The following is an 8,674-nucleotide window of genomic DNA, read 5'->3' as shown; positions in this document are numbered from 1 at the left end:
GGATTGATAAGTTGATTTGTCAGAGGTGTGGTGTTAACGTGATAAGAATTTATGTTGCGATTTGAGCAACTTTGAGGACTTATCATCCTATTGAAGAGGATTGATAAATTAATTTGTCAGAGGTGTGGTGTTAACATGACGGGAATTTGTGTTGCGATTGGAGCAACTTTGAGGATTTATCATCCTATTGAAGATGATTGATAAGTTGATTTGTCAGAGGTGTGGTGTTAACATGACGGGAATTTGTTGCAATCGGAGCAACTTGGTGGACTTATCATCCTATTAGAGAGGATTGATAAGTTAATTTGTCAGAGGTATGGTGTTAACGTGACAGGAATTTGTGTTGCGATTGGAGCAACTTTGAGGACTTATCATCCTATTGAAGAGGGTTGATAAGTTGATTTATCAAAGGTATATTATTAACGTGACAAATTAGGAGTGATGCAAGTTGCATTCATACTCTGTGGGGGTGATGATCGTTAGAAGTGTAATGTTAACTCGACGATGTGAAAGATCCGTTACTCTTAATCCAATGGATTCTAAGTAACCAACCCTCAGTCTTGATTAAGACTTAGCAGGGGAATAAAAAGAGGTAGACAAGGCATATCGCCTAGTGGGGCACTATCCATGAAGTCGGAATAGAGGCACATCACCTGGTAGGCCATTATTTGATGTTTGACTATCAGAGGTAACTGTTAACGTGATAATTTTATGGACCTGCCATCCTATTGAAGAAGATTGGCAAGTTGATGGATTATCAGAGGTAATTGTTAACGTGATAGTTTTGTGGACCTATCATCCTATTGAAGAAGATTGACAAGTTGATAGATTATCAGAGGTAATTATTAACGTGATAGTTTTATGAACCTGCCATCCTATTGAAGAAGATTGGCAAGTTGATGAACTATCAGAGGTAATTATTAATGTGATAGTTTTATGGACCTGCCATCCTGCTTGAAAAGGATTGGTGGGAGAATTTGGAGAAAAACATACTATCAGAGGTGATCATTAACGTGATAGTTTTGATAGACTTCGTGGTTGACAGAGGTATTCTATTGAACATGACAACTCAAAAAATTTATTATTCATAATCTAATGAACTACAAATAAACTAACCCCCAGTCTTAAATAAGTACAGGGGAAAAAAAAGGATAGACATGGCACATCGCCTAGTGGGCCACTATCTAACGAGTTTGACTATCAGAGGTAACTATTAACGTGATAGTTGTTGGACTCGACATCCTACTGAAGAGGATTGGTTTCAGTGACCGTAGTACCTTTCCCTTCTGACTGAGAAGATTAAGCTTGGTCCGATTGCTCAGTTTGATCCTGCCTACTTTGTTCTTTAGCTTTGATCCTAATAATAATCTTTTGAGCCTATGCGCCTTGAGAGATTAGTTATCTCCGGGAATGGCATTCTGTAACCCTTATTTGTGTTAGAAGGTCGGTCTGTAAGTTGTGTCGACAGGTCTCCACTAAGGTAGACTGTGTCATACTTGACGAACATCGGAGAGCCATGCTTCGGAACCTCTTGACGAAAGCTTTGACGGACTCCCTCTTCTTCTGCTTAGTGGCAAGAAGGGTATGGATGGAGACTTCTGTATCCTCTTCAAAGAATCTCGATAGGAAGAGTCTCTCTAGATCCGCCTACTTTTGGATACATCCCGGAGGTAGTTTCCTGAACCATTCAAAGGCAACTCCCTTGAGGGTACCAATGAACAATCGAACCAGTATGACGTCGTTTGATATCACATTCTCAGTCTGTGACTTAAAATAATAGATATATTGGTTCGGTGATCCCGTGCCGTCAAAAGTTTGTAGCGTCTGGACTTCGAACTTTGGAGGATAAGGGGCTGCATCCCATTCGGCAGGATAGGTTCTGCCAACTCCCTCGTCTTGGAGCTTGCTACTATTGGCAATGGCATTGAGGCGGGCTTCCAATTCTTCTATTTTGGCAGATTGGAGATTCTGCTCGTTCTCAGTCTCTCTTCCTTCATCAGAGGAAGATTCCAGGTTGTGAGTTTCTTGGTCAGAAACCGTGTCATCAATCACTTTTCCCTTCCCTTTGCTTGTGTGAGGTCGGGATGAAGACGTTTTTCCTCTCCGGGAGGATTCTTGCCTAGGTGACGAATCTGTCTTCTGAGATTTGGCCTTGTCTGCGACGATTTGATTCATCAGGGCCAAGAGTTCATTGATAGCCTCCTGCTGAGATTTGATAATGGCCTCATGCTCATCAAGTCTCTTCGCGAGGTCTTCATGGTTTCCCATCATATAAGCGGAGCTCTCATGTTCAACAAAGGAACTTGACGATTAAGACTCCGCAATGGCTGAGTGTTCATCCTCGGAATTGGTTCCTTTGGCTAACCTCCAATAGTTGACAGGGGGAATGTTTCCTGTTTGAGTCTGAGTATGTTGATAAATTACATCGGACCTATTCAGGGGGTCTTCAAGCTAGGAGGCTGATTTTCTCTGACTCCTCGGAGCTAGGGACTGATGATCTCCCTTTGCCGATCATGTTAGAAGTGACTCCAAGGTACTTGGTCTCTGGAGACTTCTTCCTGTGCAAACGTCGTTATTTGTTGGGCAAGGCAACATCCGTTAATTGGTCGAACACTAATGTTTTGGCCGCATATGAGTAGCATTGACATCCCGAGAGGACCGTAGGAATCAATCGTTCACATTGGAATGAACAAATGACTTATTGCATCGGTCTTTCTCTCGATATGAACTCTCTCAAGCCTATTGAAAAGACTCGAGAATTACTCACTGATCGTGAGGTTTGAATTGGAACTCCCAGTCCATGATTGGACATGACTGGCTCTTGGTGAACATGGATCTGGTTGAGATGTCTTGAATCCGTGGACTTCTTATATCCGCCCCTCAATCTAGTCGCGCTACACAGAGTATTTGAGGGTCTCGTTACCCGGTCAGCGAGCCGAGGGTCCAGGGAGCGGCGCGCCCCTGGCCAGTAGGTCTGAGGGGGATGGACTACCCCCCGGCGGGGTTCGTGGTAGCGCCCCGAAGCTCCACGGTATACACCAGGTTCTGCATTGGATATTATTACCTGAACGCATGCTTGAGCTCCAGGTGTTGCTGGTGAAACGCAGTCCCGATGTCTGCGTTTAGCTGATGAAACGCAGTCTTGAAATCTGCATTTTGATTCTGAAATGCACTCCTGAGAGTTGCGTTCAGTTTGTGGAACTCACTATTGAGAGTTGCGTTTTGGTTCTGGGACGCACTCCTGAGAGTTGCGTTCAGCCAGATCAACGTAGTTTTGAGATCTGCGTTTCGATGTTGGAACATGCTCCTGAGAGTTGCGTTTTAGTTTTGGGATGCACTCCTAAGAGTTGCGTTCAGCCTGATCAACGCAGTTTTGAGATCTGCGTTTTGATGTTGGAACGTGCTCCTGAGAGTTGCGTTTTGGTTCTGGGAAGCACTCCTGAGAGTTACGTTCAGCCAGATCAACGCAGTTTTGAGATCTGCATTTTGATGTTGGAACGTGCCTCTGAAGGCTGTGTTTTGATTGCACAACGCGCCACTGAGGGCTACGTTTGGCATAAGCTAAGCCTACTCCTTCGGAGGAGGGGCTGTTCGAGCAATCTTGGCGAAAGGAGAGGGCTTCTTTTGGCATAGGAGCAACGATTCGAGCTTTAGTCTCCTTGAAGACTTTGCGGATCTTGCGCATAGCCTTAGGGCTAAGGGATCTGAAGGAGAGTAACTCTTCATACTTGGCTTGATCGAACTTGATGATCAGAGTTTCAACGGTCGTTCCAGTGAGCATGACGTCGGATTGCGCCACCACCTCTTCGTTAGAGAAGCTAGTCCCCAGCGGAGTCGCCATCTTTTATTTGGTGGAAAGTTTATAGTAAGTAAAGTGAAAGTAATTTAATTTGCATTCTCTCTATCTTAATTACAATTTGAATTCCCGATTACAAAACAGAGGAGAATTTATCTGAATTCTCCCCTTTGTTTAATTCTGGGTTCTTCACGATGGCGATGGAGTACCTCCCTTGAATGCTCGCGTCGAGTTTGCTCTCCGTTGACGATCCGCACATTTTGATTCACTGGAACGGTATCTCCTCCTCACGATTTGACGCTGTGGAGAACTTGCAAAGCAAGTTTTAGAACTCTTGATGAGTTGATAACTCTGAACGAGTTTGACTCACGATTTGACGCTGTGGAGAACTTGCAAAGCAAGTTTTAGAACTCTTGATGAGTTGATAACTCTGAACGAGTTTGAAACTCTATGAAAGAGTTGATTTAACCAAAAATCGGTTTGACAAGCCAAGGCTGAAGGTTCCAAGGAACTTTGTTGCTGCAGGAAGCTCCAACAATTCCTCCAAAAAGTCAGCCGAAGATCTCTTCTTTGCTGCCCAAAAAGAAGGATCAATTCCAGAACCAAAAAATCCCCCGAACTCAATTGTGTTTCCTACTATTTATAGGGGATTAAGGGGTATAACCGCCCCCTTAATTCACTCCTAAGTAGGGCTGAATGGGGTGTAACCAACCCCCTTAAACATCTCCCCAAATCGTGGGGAGAATGGTTTTGAAACCATCCAGTTCGTGCTTTGAACGAGTCAAACGCTGAAAAATAGCGTTCAGGGCCCGAACTCTACGTTTTAGACTAAAAACGCAGAGTTGGGCCTATTTTGGTGGTTGAACGCACAGGTCGCGCTGCGTTATAAATCTGAAACACAGAGTTAAGACGCAGAGATGAACTCCGTATTTTGGACCTGAGACGCAGAGTTGGGCTCTGCATGAACTCTGCGTTTTGGACCTGAGACGCAGAGTTGGACTCTGCATGAACTCTGTGTTTCTGAGTCCACGAACTTTGCGTCTGGACTTGAATGCTGGGGATGGCTCTTTCGTTTTGACTCTGGAACATGGGTATGACCTCTACGTTTTGATGGTATAACACAGGGATGATCTTTGCGTTTTGATGGTGAAACACAGGTATGACCTCTGCGTTTTGATGTGAAGAGACTATCAATTTGTGGTCTCTTTTGCTGGAGCGTTACAAAGACCGTCATCTTGTAATCTTCATCTTGGCTCCTTACAAATATGAGAGTCGTCAGATTGTAACTCCCAATATTGATTGTGAAGGCTGTTGATTAGAGCTTTCATCAGTTGTTGTGAAGGTCGTCAGATTGTATCTTTCATCGATCTACGTGAAAGTCTTCAAATTATAGCCTTCTGGAAGTCATCAGATTGTAACTTCCATCATCGGTGTTTGATGGGGGATCGGGTATCTATTATGATTTTTAGACAGCCTACAACTCCTTCAAGGACAAAAATGTTCCAGCCATTTTCGAGTCTCTCCTTAAAAACAACAAGATCAAGCTACCACCTATCATAGATCAGGAGGAAGCTGATAATACTTTGGATCCAAAGTACTGTGCGTATCATAGGAGGATCCTTCATCCTACCAAGGCTTACTTTGCTCTCAAAAATAGCATCCAAACCTTGGTTGAAGCTGGCGTTATAACGTTAAATTAAGCCGAATGAACACTCCGAAGAGTATACGAGTATAAACTGCTTCTTAATACTCCAACAGGTATATGAGTCTAAACTATTTCACTCCGAAGAGTATACGAGTATAAACTGCTTCTTAATACTCCAACAGGTATATGAGTCTAAACTATTTCCTTTCTTTCACGGGAAGTTCCTGGAGGGTGTCTTGCCTGGTATTCTTAAGGATAACCTGGAGGGTGTCTTGCCTGGTATACTCCGAAGAGTATACGAGTATAAACTGCTTCTTAATACTCCAACAGGTATATGAGTCTAAACTATTTCCTTTCTTTCACGGGAAGTTCCTGGAGGGTGTCTTGCCTGGTATTCTTAAGGATAACCCGGTCATCCAACTAAGTACAATGTTAGACCCAGTTTCACAAAGGAAGCTGGGGGTGGATGATTCATGTAACGGGAAGTTCCCAGAAGAATGCTATATAGTATATTCTTAGGGAAAATCCGGTCATTACTTACAAAGTGATAAACACTAAACTCCCACTGAGTGATTAGTACAAATCAACACTCTCACTGTGATTTTTTTCTCCCACTCCCACTATTTATCTTGGTCAAACCTTCCTACAGTTAGGACCAGAACCAAAATCTTCTTTCGATTCCTTCCATGAACGAGAGGTCCATTTTCATATCGAGCGATCAAACCTTCTTACAGTTAGGGTCGTCTCAAACCTCTCACTCGGTCAAACATTTAAACAGTTAGGACCACAACCAAAATCTCCTCTCGATTCCTTCCATGAACGAGAGGTCCACTTTCAAATAGAGCGATCAAACCTTCCTACAGTTAGGGTCATCTCAAACCTCCTACTTGGTCAAATCTTCCTACAGTTAGGACCACAATAAAAATCTTCTATCGATTCCTTCCATGAACGAGAGGTTCACTTTCAAATCGAGCGATCAAACCTTCCTACAGTTAGGGTCGTCTCAAACCTCCCACTTGGTCAAACCTTCCTACAGTTAAAACCACAACCAAAATCTCATCTCGATTCCTTCTATAAACGAGATGTCTACTTTCAAATCGAGTGATTAAACCTGCCTACAGTTAGGTTCGTCTCAAACCTCCCACTTGGTCAAACCTTCCTACAGTTAGGGCTAAAACCGCAATTTACTCTCGATAAACGAGAAACTCACCTTTAGTTTGGTAATCAAACCTTCCGACATTTAGGATTATCCGAATCTTTTCGATTCTCGGAGTAGAGTCCCACTCTTAGCTTCACCTTCCTAGATTCTGGAAGTGAAGATCCCACTTTGAGTTCCCTTTGGCAATTGGAGAAAGAGATAGAATATAAAATTCTTCCTCTTCAGCTTTGGGAGATAGAATATAAAATTCTTCCTCTCCCGTATTGGGTTTGCATTTACCCCAAAAGAAGACCTGGATATAGAATATAAAAATTTTCCTCTTCAGCATCGGGTTCGTCTTTTGTCCCAAGAGAAGACACCATCTTTCAACTCTAAAATCCGTGTTTCACACGCGTGGGGAATTTTATCCTGAAGCCTAAGTAGGGATAAATCAACGCCTAACACGCGTTGCCGGTTTAGTCTTTCACCAAGTAAAAAAGACACCGGAATCCGAGTCTGGAGACTTTTATCCCGAATCCTAAGTAGGGATAAGTCAGCGCTTAACACGCGTTGTCGGTTACTCTTTGACCATAAAAAAGACAAAAACTCACATATTCAATATTGTGGCAGGTTGTTATTAATAACACCATAATCCGTTCCTTGCACGTGCGGGAAATTTTATCCTGAATCCTAAGTAAGGATAAGTCAATGCCTAACACGCATTGCCGGGTTAGTCTTTCACTGATTGAAAAAGATACAAGAATCTAAGTCTGGAGAATTTTATCTTGAATCCTAAGTAGGGATAATTCAACGCTTAACACGTGTTGCCGGTTAGTTCTTGACTGTAAAAAGAACAAAAGCACACATAATCGACATTATGGCAGGTTGTTATTAATAACACCAAAATCCGTACTTCACACGTACGGGGAATTTTATCCCGAATCCTAAGAAGGGATAAGTCAATGCCTAACACGCGTTGCCGGTTTAGTCTTTCACTAATTGAAAAAGACACCAGAATTTAAGTCTGGGGACTTTTATCCCGAAGCCTAAGTAGGGATAAGTCAGTACCTAACACGCGTTGCCGGGTAGTCTACTCCCGTGAGAAAGATGAAGTCTATGTATTCAATATCATAGCACTAAGAGAGTTAAACTCTCTTAGCACAATGTTACATGTGGAACAGACTTAAACAATCTGTATGCAAGCCTTATTCAAACGATAATCGGTAAAGACACGTCAAATCCGTTGATGGCTGAGGATTCGCTAAAAATCCTGAGTCTGTATCTGATACATGCAGCCAGGTAGTCTATTCTCGTGAGAAAGACGAAGTCTACGTATTTAATATCGTAGCACTAAAAGAGTTAACTCTTTTAGCACAACGTTAAATGCGGAACAGACTTAAACAAATCGCATGCTAGCCCGACTCAAACGGTAGTTGGTAAAGGCTTATCAAACCCGTTGATGGCTGAGGGTTTTCTAAAAACCCTATAAATGTGAGAGTCATTGATGCACCAGCCCCATTAGTTGGTCTCATGGCTTAAGGATCCAACAACTTCAGGATAAGATCCATACATGCAGATGAATCAGCTTTAATAGTTGGTCATGTAGCCCTGACATTTGGGACCGTCATGCTCAAATGCCTTAAGAGTTTAAACTGTGTAAAGTCCAGCAAATGTACGAGTATAAATTATGTTAACGCCGGTCAACGCGTTACAACAAAGGTTAACACCGGTCAATGCGTTACAGTAAATGTCGAGGCCGGTCAACGCATCTACGATTTCACCAAAATAAGGCTAAGGAAAAATTCCGGATTAAATGATGATTTCAGGGAGTTCAATTGCGATCTAGATATGAATTCCCGATAAAGACGATCAGTTCAACGTTAACTCAACAACACGAGCTAAGTTCAGAAACTTACGCATCAACTTTAGTTCAAGATTTCGACAGCAGCCAGACGATAAACGTAGTACCGGAAGAACTTCAGCTATTCGACAAAATACTGAGTAGATTAAAGAATGAAGAAGTTAAGAATTGAAACAGTTCACAGGTCCCTCTACGGGATTGAGGAAAGGGCCTATCTTATCCAAAGCATTCCAG

This window comes from Asparagus officinalis, chromosome 5, assembly GCF_001876935.1.
Source record: "Asparagus officinalis chromosome 5, Aspof.V1, whole genome shotgun sequence".
NCBI classification, from domain to species: domain Eukaryota; kingdom Viridiplantae; phylum Streptophyta; class Magnoliopsida; order Asparagales; family Asparagaceae; genus Asparagus; species Asparagus officinalis.
Note: the sequence above shows the minus strand (reverse complement) of the source record.